At 47.0% G+C, this 16818-nt stretch overlaps 1 protein-coding gene across 1 annotated transcript in view; it reads right to left on the bottom strand.

Moving 5' to 3' along the window:
* The window catches only part of LOC124623082 (feline leukemia virus subgroup C receptor-related protein 2), a 756299-nt gene that overhangs the window by 38514 nt on the left and 700967 nt on the right, over nucleotides 1–16818 (bottom strand). The gene's annotated exons all lie outside the window — the stretch shown is intronic.

Here is a 16818-nt window from a genome sequence, read left to right as displayed (position 1 = left end):
TAGATCATAGATCCCATTGTGCCACGTACTACGGATTCCTTCCGTTCCCTTACGTATGGACCGCGGGAAGAAAGACTGCTTAAATGTTACCGTGGGTACTGCAATTAATCCCCTCTTATTATCGTGGTGATTAAGTTCTGCCACCTGCTTTACCTACAACTGAGCCTATGTGATCATTCCATTTCACCTCCCTACAAACTGTTACACCCAAGTGCGAAGTGACTGACTCCACTTGCAACTTGCTGATATCGTAATAACTGCGTTTCTAATGTGCAAAATTTTACTTTTCTGAACATTTAAAGCAACTTGAAATTTTTGCGCCTCGGCAGATGTTATTAGGAGCTGTCTAAATATACTCACAGCTTTTTTTTTCAGACAATACCAAAAAATCCTCAGTCCATTTTCAAATTTCGTTTGTTGATCATCCTTTCGTTAACAACCCACTTGTGTAGTACCAAGTCAAATGCTGTTCGGATGTCGAGAAATACCACATCTACATGACTGTTTTCACCCATAGCTTTCAGGATGTCATGCGAGAAAAGAGATACTTTGGTTTCACATGATTCGGTATCCATGCTGATTGGCGTGGAGGAGATCATTCTATTCGAGATACCTCATTATCTTTGAGCTGACATTACGATCTACAGTTCTACAACATATGGATTCGACCATGTTTTGTGGATCACTTTGTGCTACCCTACTTGTTACTCGGTGTGGCCTGTGCTTCTTCCAACTTCTGGAAAACGTTTTTTGTTTGAGGGATCTACGCTATATTATCGCTAACAGAGTGGTTAATTCTACTGTCCACCTGGCGCTGGAGCTTTGTTTAATTTGAGTGGTTTCTACTGTTTCTTAACGTCACTATATGAATACCTACATCAATCTTAGGAGGGGCGTGAGAAGTAAATTCGGACAGAACATTTGTATCAATCTTACAAAGGAACGTCTGAAAACTGAATTCGATACTTCTGCTTTTGCTTCGATACCCGAAGTTTCGGAACCTGTCTCGTTCCCGGGTGACTGGACACTTAATTTGGTGCTGCTGACAGCCTTTATATATGACCATAATTTTTCAGGGTTTTTGTGAGAGATCTCCCTCTACGATACTGCTGAGGTGCTCACAGAAGACATCGCCCTCTAGACAGCCAAATGCAGTTAATTCTGTCTATGGCGCGATGCTTTGTTTTACGCCAATTATGCAGAAGTTGCTATTTCTGTACAAGTTTATTTACAGAGACTTTATAGATGGAGGCTCACCTCCTATAATGAACTGTTCGTTTCCTTTACCGCTTGCTCTATATAAAGACTGAATAACATCAGGGATAGCCTACAACCCTGCGTCATTCCCTCTACTACCGTTTCCCTTTCCTTCCCTTGCCATAACCGCTGAATTAATCGTGGTGGTACAGTTAAATGGCTACAGAGATTACCAGATCTTACGCCTTTAGATTTTTGTTTATGGGGCTCGATAAGTCTTAGATGTACAAACGAAAGGTGAATACGTGATTTTAACTGCTTGATCACATCATGGACGCTGCTGCCTCTCCATTAGGGAAGGAGCGGAAGAAGTCAGACACAAACAACACAACATGTTCTCCCAAGAACGCACAAATGCATTCCAGTTGATGGTGGGATATTCGAACATTTATTGTTAACTGTAGAACAGCTGTAAGGTGATGTGTACGATAATGCTTAGAACGTGTTAAAAATACGTATTTTTCAACTGATACTGTGTAAAAAATATTTTGTAACGTTTGCGATCTGTTGTACATGTTTGCATGTGTAAGCATGAGAATGTGCTGAATAATGCAGAAAATAAATAACAATCTACATTAAATGTGTTTTACTTCGGAAACCATTCGGAATGATCCATACGTCCATGTGACCACATGCCCCTCCATATCCGCATCCAGTGACGCCTATGGTTGAGGATGACACGGCGACCGGTCGGTATCGTTGGGCCTTCGAAGGCCTGTTCGGACGGAGTTAAGCTAAGAGTAAGCACTTGGCTACAATATGCAAACTATACTAGATCCAGGTATCACATCTTCCACTTGAGCAAAATAATAGAAGGAAGTGAATGTTCCTTGAGAATGTAGATAATAATCAGTATAAAAGATACAATTACTTCATAACAATTTCAGTAGTATTAATTTCCTATAACTAAACTTACAACAGGACCTCTCGTCCAAGTCAGTACTGCTCCACCATTAGTAACCATTAATTTTCGTTATCTTCCTACTGTAATTTACGGATAGTAAATGTTATTGAGAGCGGTTGTTACCTAAACGTATTCATAGTCCTTCTGTCAAATCACCGTAACATTACTTGCTAAATTGTACTACTGCTTGCATCTTATCAACAAAAGATAAGTCGCGCGGGATTAGCCGAGCTGTCTGAGCCGCTGCAGTAATGAACTGTGCGGTTGGTCCCGGCGGAGATTCCCTCGGGCATGGGTGTGTGTGTTTGTCCTTAGGATAATTTAGGTTAAGTAGTGTGTAAGCTTAGGGACTGATGACCTTAGCAGTTAAGTCCCATAAGATTTCACACACATTATTTTGAACAAAACAGAAGTCCAGTATCAAGTAAAGTCAATCCCAGTAGTTAACTTCCTGTATGAAGCATGCTATTACTGGGCACAACTTTGCCTAATTAGGCTGGCTACCATTTCCTTTTACGTAATTACAGTTTACGTGACTACTAACAGAACCTCTTTCGATTCCCGTTTGATTTGCTACTGCTTCCTTTCAATAGAAATCTTTAGGGAAACAAACGTAGTCATATATTATTCCATTACGCACGATCACGGCCAAAGTAGTATCCTTTCATAGGAGTAACATTATCGGCGCATTACTAATTTAAGAGTAGCCGGAAGTGTTATAAGATGATGAGGTCGTTACCGAAGGTTTCTCGAAGAAAATATTTCACGTGGCAGGTGATATGTAGTACACCCCATCTTGCGTGAAATAGCGGTGTGGACACAGTTGAGTTTTTGCGAAGCCGGACTCACGTGTCGCACGAAGAGGTCCTTATAGTGTGCAGATGTCACTGTACATCTAACAGAACGACGAGGTGTCATGTCCTCGAGGAAAAACGGACCGAGACTAAAGGAATTTGTGAAACACCCCACAGACATGAAAGTGGATGTTCCTGCACTTGTGTTGGAATAGACCCCATATGCAACAGTTCTGTGCATTCCGGGCGCCATAGAGCATAAAATGTGGCTCATCCGTCCAGATGGTTCAAATGGCTCTTAGCACTATGGGACTCAACTGCTGAGGTCATAAGTCCCCTAGAACTTAGAACTACTTAAACCTAACTAACATAAGGACATCACACACATCCATGCCCGAGGCAGGATGCGAACCTGCGACCGTAGCGGTCGCGCGGTTCCGGACTGTAGCGCCTAGAACCGCTTGGCCACTTCGGCCGGCGCTCATCCGTCCAAAGAATATTTCCGGCCACATGTCATCCATTTCCATGTGTGCCAAAAATCGAATAGCAAAGTCACGGCGTCGTAATTTATTTGGGGCTTCATGTGGTGCACTTCCCGAACCTTCTAGGGATGCCAGTGTAAAATGGGCCGCAAAACCTTTTAAACTGTTGACTAGGGGAGGAACAATTCCTGAGAGACTGCTCGAGCAGTGGCGGAAAAATTTGAGGCATTTGCTACACAGTCGGCTATAGCTACAGCAACTTCGCCAACTACCATGGGAATGGGTCGCCTCTCTCCCTGTGCTGCACCACCTAATTCACCTGTTTCTTGAAATTTCTGCTCTTTAGCCCATGTATTGCATGGCGCCTCTTGCTGTTGTTTCTGTCGGCGATATGCCCACAACGCAGCGCCGCTATTCTTGGTGTCCTGATAAAACAGCTTTACCAGCAGTATTCTATCTTTCTTCTCAATAGCCGTTGTCTTTCGTACGGAAAGATTCAAGCAACAGTCATTCCACAAAATAAAACATCACGCATCGCCAAGCGACAGACAGCACAGTGACGGCAAAACAGGAAACGATTCGCATTCTGACTGCTTACACAGCCACTTGCGCCTTGTGGCAGGAAGCAGAACTATTTTTTTTACAGCATTATCTACGAGCGCGAGGAATTAACGAACAGACCTACGACGACATTTCGGCTTCCTGCGATGTACGCAGCCAGCACTGCAGCACTTGGAACATCGCCAGTTTAATTACAACCACCCAGCAGATCTACACTGAAGAGCCAAAGAAACTGGTACACCTGCCTAATATCGCGTAGTGCCTCCGAGACCACGCAGAAGTGCCGCAACACGACGTGGCATGGACTCTACTAATGTCTGAAGTAGTGCTGGAAGAACTGACACCGTGAATCCTGCAGGGCTGTCCATAAATCCGTAAGAACTGAACACCAAGTTGCAAGGCATCCCAGATATGCTCAATAATGTTCATGTTTGATGGCCAGCGGATGTGTTTAAACTCGGAAGAGTTATCCTGGAGCCACTCTGTAGCAATTCTGGACGTGTGGGAGTCGAATTTTCCTCCTGGAATTTCCCATGTCCGTCGGAATGAACAATGGACATGAATGGATACAGCTGATCAGACAGTATGCTTACGTACATGTCACCTGTCAGAGTCGTATCTGCACGTATCAGCGGTCCCATATGACTCCAACTGCACATGCCCTATATCATTACATAGTCTCCACCAGCTTGACCAATCCCCTGGTGACATACAGGGTCCGTGGATTCTTGAGATTGTCCCCATACCCGTACACGTCTGTCCGCTCCATACAATTTGAAACGAGACTCGTCCGACCAGGCAACAAGTTTTAAATCATCAACAGTCCAATGTTGGTGTTGACGGGCCCAGGCAAGACGTAAAGCTTTGTGTCGTGTTGTCATCAAGAGTACACGAGTCAGCCTTCCACTCAGATGACGTTTCGTTGAATAGTGCTCACGCTGACACTTGTTGATCGTCCAGCAATTGCGGAAGGGTTGCGCTTCTGTCAGGCTGAACGATTCTCTTCAATCGTCGATGGTCCCGTTGCTCCAGGATCCTTCTCCAGCCGCAGCGATGTTGGAGATTTGATGTATCACCGGATTCCTGATATTCACGGTACGCTCGTGAAATGGCCGTACGGGAAAATCCTCACTTCATTGATACCTCGGAGATGCAGTGTCCCATCGCTCGCGCGCCGACTATAACACCACGTTCAAAATCACTCAAATCTTGCCCTTGTAGTAGCAGTAACCGAACAAACAACTGTGCCAGAGCTTGTTGTCTTATACAGGCGTTGCCGACCGCAGCGCCGTATTATGCCTGTTTACATATCTCTGAGTACGAATGCCTATACTACACTACAGGCTATTAAAATTTGCTACATCACGAAGATGACGTGCTACAGACGCGAAATTTAACCGACAGGAAGAAGATGCTGTGATATGCAAATGATTAGCTTTTCAGAGAATTCGCACAAGGCTGGCGCCGGTGGCGACAGCTACAACGTGCTGACACGAGGAAAGTTTCCAACCGATTTCTCATACACAAACAGCAGTTGACCGGCGTTGCCTGGTGAAACGTTGTTGTGATGCCTCGTGTAAGGAGGAGAAATGCGTACCACCACGTTTCCGACTTTGATAAAGGTCGGATTGTAGCCCTCGCAATTGATGTTTATCGTATCGCGACATTGCTGCTCGCGTTGGTCGAGATCCAATGGCTGTTAGCAGAATATGGAATCGGTGGGTTCAGGAAGGTAATACGGAACGCCGTGCTGGATCCCGACGGCCTCGTATCACTAGCAGTCGAGATTACAGGCATCTTATCCGCATGGCTGTAACGGATCGTGCAGCCACGTCTCGATCACTGAGTCAACAGATGGGGACGTTTGCAAGACAACAACCATCTGCACGAACAGTTCGACGACGTTTGCAACAGCATGGGCTATCACCTGGGAGACCATGGTTGCGGTTACCCTTGTCGCTGCATCACAGACAGGAGCGCCTGCTATGGTGTACTCAACGACGAACATGGGTGCACGAATGGCGAAACGTAATTTTTTCGGATGAATCCAGGTTCTGTTTACAGCATCATGATGGTCGCATCCGTGTTTGGCGACATCGCTGTGAACGCACATTGGAAGCGTGTATTCGTCATCGCCATACTGGCGTATCACGCGGCGTGATGGTATGGGGTGCCATTGGTTACACGTCTCGGTCACCTCTTGTTCGCATTGACGGCACTTTGAACAGTGGACGCTACATTTCAGATGTGTTACGACCCGTGGCTCTACCCTTCATTCGATCCCTGCGAAACCCTACATTTCAGCAGGATAATGCACGACCGCATGTTGCGGGGCTGTACGGGCCTTTCTGGATACAGAAAACGTTCGGCTGCCGCGCCGGCCATCACTTTCTTCATATCTGTCACCAATTGAAAACGTCTGGTCAAATGGTGGCCGAGCAACTGGCTCGTCACAATACGCCAGTCGCTACTCTTGATGAACTGTGGTATCGTGTTGAAGCTGCATGGGCACGCCATCCAAGTCCTGCTTGACTCAATGCCCAGGCGTATCAAGGCCGTTATTACGGCCAGAGGTGGTTGTTCTGGGTACTAATTTCTCAGGATCTATGCAACCAAATTGCGTGAAAATATAATCACATATCGGTTCTAGTATAATATATTTGTCCAATGAATACCCGTTTATCATCTACATTTCTTCTTGGTGTAGCAATTTTAATGGCCAGTGGTGTAGTTTCTTTGGCGTTTCAGTATATACTGTACGTGAATTACAGATATTTTACGTGACCTTTGTAGGTGACGGAGACTTTAAAAGGAACTTTTTCTCGCGATTTTTTTCCCGCTGCTGCGGCTGCATGCAGATAGTTCTCGTCGCTGTAACTGCGCAACTTGCAAACGATGAGCGCCGACTGGCGACTAATATAAACCGGTCCACAGGTGGACAGGCTCGCTGGATTACGCTGGACCCGACACTCGTGGCTGCCAAATCGATGGTGCTCTTCGCGTCGCTGCGCAGCTATTAGGCGGCACGCGGGCACAGCGCCAGCCCGGCGTCCCGACGCTACGCGACGCTACGTGGCGTTGCGCGGGGAGGCCCGCCCACGCACGCGGGGCCGCGTGGTGGGGGCGTGGGGGCGGAGGGGCTGCGTGCGCAGCCGCCAGCTGTGACGCTTAAAGGGGAAACGGCGTCCCAGCAGAGCAGTGGATGAGGTCTGTCTGGAACTGCCGTAGAGTGTGTGACGTAACAACGCTACACACGCGTGTCCAGGGTGTTAAAAATGGTAGAAGTGCTAGTATGTACCCAACAAGAGAAAAAAGAATGTCCAGTGTACACTGGCTGTAAAATGCGTACCTTCAGAGCTAAAAACAATTGTTTATCTTCGCTACTGTGAAACGTATGTCTTCTGCTGCACGGTTTTTGTTGTTATGAACGGCCTACAGAATAGGGATGGCAGTTGTTTACGAAACAACCGTTATCCGACTATGTCGGTTTTCTTCCGCACCAGTTTAATCTGACTGTTAAAGCCGCTCAAAATTACCGGTTTCTGAAGAAATCGATTTGTTGGTTTTTACTCCTATTATTTTCTGTAATAAACTTAGAAATCGAATAAAGGTTGAAAATTTTTGACCTACTTCAAGATACAGACTTAAAATATTAAATTAAATAGGCAAATAAAAGATAACTTAGTTTGTCCACCGTTCACCACTTTTCTCGAAAAGAGGGAAGTGGTTGAAGACTACGAAAAATCACCCTATTCTATTGGTTCTAACATTTAAAACTCTGCTCAAAATTCATGTTGTAATCGGGTTCAAATGGCTCTGAGCGCTATGGGACTTAACATCTGAGGTCATCAGTCGCCTAGAACTTAGAACTACTTAAACCTAACTAACCTAAGGACATCACACACATCCATGCCCGAGGCAGGATTCCAACCTGCGACCGTAGCAGCAGCGCGGTTCCGGACTGAAGCGCCTAGAACCGCTCGGCTACAACGGCCGGCTGTATTCGGGGACCATACTACTATTTGAGCATCACGAATAGTCAGTGCTTTATGGGGGAAAACTGAGGTTGAAAGACTCCTCCTTCGTGTTCATTTATCAGTTTTCAAGGGCTACAAGCAGACAGAGGCATAATATGTAAGCACAGTCATCAAAACAAATACTTAATGTTTTTATTGTATGCTATGAATGGATTCTTGTTAAAATTTCAATTTGTCAATGTTACCGTCATTTCCTTCCTGTTATTATTCTTATTTCACAGAAATGGAAGAAAAATCTTTAATCTTTTAGAGCAAATGAAGCATTGTACTTGATGGCAACGTCACCTTCAGCAATACAACAGATGTCCGGCGACAACAGCGAGAAACACTATCGCATAGACCAGGTAGGGGGCAAGTCTTGCACAGTGCCCATACACGTGTGGCTTAGCCACGAGACAGGGTACTAGGCTCATCAATATCTGTGCAATGCTGTACCAGTTCTTATGCCATGTGTTTGTTGCTTGTTTCTGCCGATATTGTTATTAAAATAGCACTAATCACTCTTCCCATTTTCTATAATGACGCAATATTTCAAACCAATGCAAATTTTACAAACGAAAGTTACTCCTTTTTAAAAAAAAGTTTAGGCTATTTAAAAACGAACAATTTTAGCACCGCTGCTACAGCTAGGTGATATTTTGGATTTTTACTCGGTTATTAGCAGAAATAAAAAAACACCTGTTATAACCAACCGAGGTCAAGCAAATACCGAAAAATTCTGATTATTCAGAAGCAAATTACCGTTATCGGTTTTAGCTGGTTGGTTTTTCACCATACCTACTACAGAACGCAGTAAAGAGATGAGGACGCATTCCTCCGTCATTGGCTCTGAGCACTACGGGACTTAACTTCTGAGGTCATCAGTCCCCTAGACTTAGAGCTACTTAAACCTAACTATCCTAAGGACATCACACACATCCATGCCCGAGGCAGTATTCGAACCTGCGACCGTAGCGGTCGCGCGGTTCCAGACTGTAGCGCCTAGAACCGCTCGGACACCCCTGCCAGCCCTCTGTTATTGTCCATGGATATAGCCTGTAATGATCATCTGTTAGCGTTGTTACTGTAAATCATATTCACGCTTCTGAGTAAATGCAGCTTATTCGTTAGTTCTAATGGAACTAAGTTGTGTTCTGAGAAGTTTGCAAAATGCTTTTACTTTATAGGTTTATCTTTGCAATTATCAGCGTAACAGACCCCTATCATACCTCACGGGAAATGGCGACTGGAAACATGCGCCGAGCCCGTGTCCTGTGTGCTGAAAAATATTCAGAACGTAGGGTACCAATTGTACAGTTATTCAGCCGACTTTTCCAGCGAGTAGCAGGCTCTGGGTCCGTACCTCCAACAACGGTGCGTTGTGTCAGACCTCGCACCATTCGGACTCCTGTTGTAGAGGGCCAATATTGGAACGACTGGAATGTGATCCTGGAACTGGAGTACGTAGAGTTTGGGCGTCAGTCATCCACTATACATAACGTGTACGGCGTGTCCAAGCCCTTCAGCCAGAAGAACAGCCTGCCGGAATGCACTTCTGCTAGTGGCTGTTGCAAGGATGTGGTGTCGATCTGCTTTTAATAACAAAGATAATGTCCACGCACGAGGCCGCTTTCATGCGACATGGGATTGTCAGTTTTCATAAGCAACATGTGCGGGATTATGCAAATCCACACGTAGTTGACGAACCAAAGGGATTAGCATCGATTTTCAATCATTGTATGGGTATATAGACGATAAACTAATAGCACCTTAGGCATTAAGAAACAGGTTGACTGGTACAAGATATTGTCAGTTACGATCAAACGAATAGCTTGTTCTGCTACAAGAGATGTCGTTCCAACAGCCGCTGGGGATGTACTTCATGCATGATGGCTGACCAGACCAATTTCTCTCGAATGTCCAAGAAAACCTCACACATCCATTTAATGGACAGGTGCAGTGCCTTGGCCAGCTCATTTCCCCTTGGATTTATGGTTTTGCAGACTTGAAACCTTCGATGTATGCACCTGATAAAGACAAGACCTCCGGTCTAGATAGTATACCAGTGGGTTTTCTTTCGGAGTATGCTGATACAGTAGATGCACAGTTAGCAATCTTATGCAACCGCTCGCTCGACGAAAGATCCGTATCTAAAGACTGGAAAGTCGCACTGGTCACACCATCACTCAAGAAAGGCCTTAGGAGTAATCCACTGAATTACAGACCCATACCGCTAACGTCGATTTGGAGTAGGATTTTGAAACATATACTGTGTTCGAACATTACGAGTTACATCGAAGATAACGATTTATTGACGAATAGCCAATATGGATTCAGAAAATATCGTTCTTGACGTACACAGCTACCTCTTTATTCACATTAAGTAATGAGTGCTATCGACAGGGATCTCAAATTGATTCCATATTTTTAGATTTCCAAAAGGTTTTTGACACCGTTCCACACAAGCGACTCCTAATCGGATTGCGGGTGCCTGCGGAGTATCGTCTCAGTTGTGCGAACATACCCGCGATTTCCTGTCAGAAAGGTTGCAGTTCGTAGTAAGTGAAGAAAATTCGTTGAGTAAAACAGACCTGGAGTTCCCAAACGAAGTCTTACAGGCCTTCAGCTGTTTCCTGACCCATATAGAGGATGTACGAGACAATCTGAGAAGCCCTCTTAGATCCTTTGCACATGATGCTGTCGTTTACCGTCTCGTAAACTCATCTAATGGTCAAAACCAATTGCAAAATGATTCGTACAATATATTAGTATGGTACGAAAAGTGGGAATTGAGGCTAAATAATGGAAATCGTAAAGTTATCCACAAGAGTACTAAAAGAAATCCATTATATTTCGGTTGCGGCTTAAATCATAAAGTTCATCTAAATGCTTAGGGAATACAATTGCAAATAAATTAAATTGGACCGATCACAAAGATAATTTTGTGGTGATGACAAACCTAAGACTGCGTTCGCAGAACACTCAGAAGATGGAACAGTTGTACTAAAGAGACTGCTTACACTATTCTTGTCGTCCGTCTTTTGGAGTAATGATTGACGGTGTAGGATCCTTACCAGATAGGATTAACTGAGTACATCGAGAAAGTTCAAAGAAGGGCAACACTTTTGTACTATCGAGAAATAGGGGAGAGTGTGTCACGGACATGATACAGGATTTGGTGTGGACATCTTTAAACAATGGCGCTTTTCGTCGTTGCAGGACCTTCTCATGAAATTTCAGTCGCCAACTTTCTCCTCTGAATGCGATGGTTGGTTGATTGGTTTGAGGTATGAAGGAACCAAACTACAGGGTCATCAGTCCGTTTTTCTGACACAAACAATGTTCAGCGTAAAACAACATCCAAAGTACGTTTGGGAAAGTAAAAGGGGGAAAAGGAATGTCGAACCTCACCTAAAAAGAAAACGAATGGAAAGAACAAACAACCGGGAAAACGTACGCCACAAGCAAAAGGAGACGAAGGTATTAAAACCATGGAGCAGAAGGTCTGGGCTGGCTGATCACAAGAATAAAAGAGTATGAGGCGCCAACTCTGCAACGCACACATGCATGGAATGGGCGAACACCAGGACAAACAAATGCAAAGAAAAGGTGACAGAGTTAAAATGGAGGGAGAGTGGAGGCCTCAGAGAGAAGGCCAAACGTCCACGCTTAGATGATAAGGTAAAAACCCTCCTCACGAATAAAACGTGAAACTAAAGCTGCTGTTGAGGTAGTGTCACCAACCACCGAAGGTAGGGTGCCGGGAAAGAAAGCCCGCGGCAGAGCGGCTAAAAGTGGGCAGTTCAGTAAGAGGTGGACAACAGTCATTTATGAGCCACAGCGACACCGAGGTGGGTCCTTACGATGGAGGAGGTAACCGTATGTTAGCCACATATGGCCAATGCAGAGCTGGCAGAGAACCACAGACTCCCTGTGAGAGGCCCACGTGGAGGACCTCCACACATTCATAGTCTCCTTAATGCCACGCAGTTTATTGTGCGTACTGAAATTGCGCTAATCTGTCTCCCAAAGCCGAAAAACCTTGCGGCGTAATAATGATCGCAGGTCAGTTGCAGGGATGCCGATCTCCAGAAGTGGTTTCCGTGTAGCCTGTTTGGCCAGCCTGTCGGCAAGTTCATGTACTGGTATTCCGACGTGGCCTGAGGTCCACACAAACACCACGGAATGATTGGACCGTTCCAGGGCATAGATGGACTCCTGGATGGTCACTGCCGAAGGATGGTGGAGGTCGATAGCTTGTAGGCTGCTCAAGGAGTCAGTACAGACCAGAAACGACTCGCCAAGGCATAAGCGGATGCGCTCAAGAGCACGAGAAATGGCCGCCAGCTCTGCAGTGAAAACACTGCAGCCATCTAGCAAGGAATGTTGTTCAACATGTCCTCCATGAACACACGCGAAGCCAACGTGACCATCAATCATCGAGCCGTCGGTGTGAACCACTTCATGGCCCTGGTACATGTCTAAAAACGAGAGTGACAGTGGTGAGCTGCAGCGGTAACTGAGTCCTTAGGGCCATTCGAAAGGTCTAGGTGAAGCTTCGGCCTAGGCATACACCATGGAGGTGCATGTGAATGGACCAGCAGTATAGGTGGTAAGGGCAAGGACTCCAGACAGAAGAGATCGGACGTGAACCGCAGTATTAAGTCCTGACCTGGGCCGCTGATGCAGTAGATAAACCACCACGGGTGGGAAAAGTAGATGGTAATTTGGATTGGCAAACTATGAATGCGTGCGACATAACTGGCCAGCAGTTGTGCACGCCTAACCTTCAATGGAGGGACTCCAGCCTCCACCAGGACGCTGGTCACCGGACTCGTTCTAAAAGCTCCTATTGCCAGTCTAACGCCACAGTAGTGCTCTGGGTCGAGTAAACGCAACCCCGAGCCATAAACCAGACTCCTGTAGTCAAGACGGGGTGGAACAAGGACTCTGTAGAGCTGCAGCAGCGTAGGGCGATCTGCACCCCAGTTGGGGTTGCTCAGGCAGCGGAGGTCATTGAGGTGCTGCCAGCACTTCCGCTTAAGGTGACGAAAGTGAGGAAGCCAAGTCAATTGGGCTTCGAAAAACAGTCCTAAGAATCGAAATGTCTCCACTAAAGTGAGTGGATCGTCATTAAGATAAATTTCTGGTTTTGGATGAACGGTACGACGTCGAGAGAAGTGCATGACACACGACTCTGCTGCTGAAAACTGGAAGCAGTGGGACAGAGCCCATGACTGCGCCGTGCGGATGACACCCTGTAGCCGCCTCTCACCAACACCAGTACTGTTGGAGCAATACGAGATGCAGAATTAAAAAAGACGGCAATCAGGTGCTGGCGTCTGGAAAGCGCTGTTCGGATGGCAGACTCGAGGGACACAGTATTATTATCAGTGGTAGGGCGACCCTTGGTTGAAAGAGCCCTGGCAGAGAGTCAGTAGGTCACGTGACTCCAGGACTCAACCCAACCGCTGACACACCATACGTTCCAACAGCTTACAAAGAACGTTGGTGAGGCTGAAGGGCCGATAGCTATCCACATCAAGCGGGTTTTTACCGGGTTTGAGCACCAGAATGATGGTGCACTCCCGCCATTGGGATGGAAAGACGCCATCGCAGCAGATCCAGTTGAAGATGACGAGGGGATGTCGCAAGTAGTCGGACGATAGATGTTTAATCATCTGACTGTGGATCCGATCCGGCCCAGGAGCTGAGTTGGGGCAATGTGCAAGGGCGCTGAGGAGCTTCCAGTCTGTAAGTGGGGCGTTATAGGGTTCACTGTGGCATGTAGGGAACGAGAGGACTTCCATTTCTATCCCCTGTGGGTGCGAAAGGTTGGGGGGTAATTCTCCAACGTAGGAGCTCGAGAACATTTTTCAGCAAAGTGCTCGGTAATCGCGTTTGCGTCGGTAGATAACACGTCATTGATGTTAATGGGAGGGACACTTGTTGGGGTCTGGTACCAAAAAACAGGTCTGATCTTCGTCCAGACTTGAGAAGGTGACGTATGACACCTAACAGTCGAGACGCACCTCTCCCAATACTCCTGTATCCATCTTTCTATAAGCTGGCGAGCGCTGACACGGAGGCGTTTAAACGCTGTTAGGTGCTCCAGGAAACGGTGCCGCTTATGTCACTGTAGAGCCCGCCTACGCTCTTTAATGGCCTTAACAGTTTCGCTGGAGGCACCCTAAGGAACAAGGGATCGCGTTTTCCGCCGCAGAAACGATCGTTGTAGTGACCTGCTCAACCACCACACCGATGGCACCATGTTGGGGAGACTCAACGGTGACAGCAGCGGTGAAGGCTTCCCAATCTGCCTTGGTTAAAGCCCATCTGGGTAGGCGGCCGTGGGCGTGACGCCAGGGGAGCGACAGGAAGATGGGGAAGTGGTCACTACCACCCAAATTGTCATGTGATCTGCAGTGGATAGATGGGAGAAGGCCAGGAATGCAAACAGAGATCAATGTCCGAATATGTGCCACACCGAAATGTGTGGGGACACCTGTATTGCGGAGGCAAAGGTCGAGGCGAGTGAGTAGGTCCTCAACATCTTTGCCACAACCATTAACCTTGGCTCCACCCGACAAAGGGTTATGGGCGTTAAAATCACCAAGAAGGTGAAAAGGTGGGGGGAGTTGTGAAATGAATGCAGCCAAAACATGGGGTGTCGCTTCACCATCTGGGGGTATATAGATGTTAAGATGGTAATTTCCTGCATTGTTCTCACTCTGACAGCCACAGCTTCTAAAGGTGTTTCAAGGGGCTCAGGTTCGCTACAGACAGAGGTAAGGCCGAAAATACATACTCCATTTGACAGTCTGTCATAGGCAGGACGGTTTTTATAGTACCCACTGATAGCCATGAAGGGCGGGGTTCCGCATTGTGGGAAACCAGGTCTCTTGAAGGACAATGCAAAAATCTGGTATACTGCTTAAAAGTTGACGCAACTCAGTCAGATTGGAGGAAAAACCGCCGCAGTTCCACTGGAGAATGACGCTTTCTGTCGTCTGGAATGACATGGAGTGACCAAGGAGGCAAATTAGGCCGCAGAATGACCTGTCGCCACTGGTTGAGTGTTGGCATCCAGTTCCCTGGCATCCAAGGTGTCAGCATGGTCTAGATCCTCAGGGGACGCCAGAACCTCCACCTCGTCCTCAAATACAGAGCTATAGGGGAGTGCTGGTGTAGGGGGCACTGGAGGCTTCTGTTTCTTGGTGGACTACTTCTTTTAGGAGGCCATTGCTTCTCTAGATGGGGGGGCGGGAGGAGGGGGCCGATGTCCCAGCATTTTGGGGGAGTGATACTCCCAGAGTAGAAGCTATGAGGGCAACAGAAGAAGACATGCCACAGCCCAGAGGGGCTAGCCCTGAGGGTCCACTGGAGTAACCTGCGATGATGTGTGTAACAGCGTCATCGATGGCGATGCCGTCGTGGCGGCAGCATAAGTAGTTCGCATGAAAACAGGGTTAAGGTTTCATATTTGAGTTTAACCTCGTGCTAAGACAGCCTGTCCAGGCTCTTGTACTCCATAATTTTGCGCTCCTTTTGGAGTACTGGACAGCCTGGCGAGCAGGGAGAGTGATGCTGTCCACAGTTCAGACAGGGGGGAGGAAGCGCACGTGGAGTATTTGGACGTAGCGAACGTCTGCAGTCTTTACATGTGGCGCTGGAAGGGCACTGGGAGGACATGTGCCCGAATTTCCAGCACTTAAAGCACCGAATAGGGGGAGGGACATAGGGTTTGACATCACATCAGTACACGAACTACCTTTTCAGGTAATGGCCAAGATGAAGGCACCGGTAGCAACACTATTGTCTTTGGCTTCTCTGTAAAAGTGCCAGACGAAGTGAACACCCTGCCATTTTAAATTGGCACATAGCTCGTCATCGGACTGTAACAGGAGGTCGCGATGGAAAAATAATTCCCTGGACCATTTTGAGGCTTTTTTGGGGAGTGACCGAAGCAAGAATATCATCCAGCTTGTCACAGGTGAGTAACGCTAGTGACTGAGTTGGGGATGGTGTCTAAATCAGAACCGACCCATTTCGCATTTTGGACAGCGCTGTCACTTCGCCAAACTTATCCTTCCGGAGCTCAACGAGAAACATAGTCTTAGTTTCCAGAAAGGAGTACCCATCAGTTCAGCTGCACACTAAGTAACTTGGCAAATACGGATCCTGTCTCTCTGAAGCTCTACGTTCCGCCCAAGATGTGAGTGGAACGATTTAGGGTCATACCTGTTAGCACTGAAATCAACCTTTCCTTTCTTAGAGACCGCTGGGGCCATTCGGGCCCCAGCAAAAGACGACTTACTCCCCTTCATTGCGGGTCATCCGCCCTGATGTCACCCACTCCGATCAGGGGCTCTCCCCACGGGGGCCACCCAGCCACAGTAAAGACCACTTGGTGTGATGGCCACTGCCGGGAGTCCTAATGCCCCAGGAAGAAAGGTTCAAATGGCTCTGAGCACTATGGGACTCAACTGCTGTGGTCATAAGTCCCCTAGAACTTAGAACTACTTAAACCTAACTAAGTGAGTGGGGAGTGACCGAAGCAAGAATATCATCCAGCTTGTCACAGGTGAGTAACGCTAGTGACTGAGTTGGGGATGGTGTCTAAATCAGAACCGACCCATTTCGCATTTTGGACAGCGCTGTCACTTCGCCAAACTTATCCTTCCGGAGCTCATCACACACATCCATGCCCGAGGCAGGATTCGAACCTGCGACCGTAGCGGTCCCGCGGTTCCAGACTGTAGCGCCTTTAACCGCTCGGCCACTTCGGCCGGCCAGGAAGAAAG

Source organism: Schistocerca americana, chromosome 7 (assembly GCF_021461395.2).
Source record: "Schistocerca americana isolate TAMUIC-IGC-003095 chromosome 7, iqSchAmer2.1, whole genome shotgun sequence".
In the NCBI taxonomy this organism is placed as follows: domain Eukaryota; kingdom Metazoa; phylum Arthropoda; class Insecta; order Orthoptera; family Acrididae; genus Schistocerca; species Schistocerca americana.
Note: the sequence above shows the minus strand (reverse complement) of the source record. Positions and strands in the feature narration are given on the sequence as shown.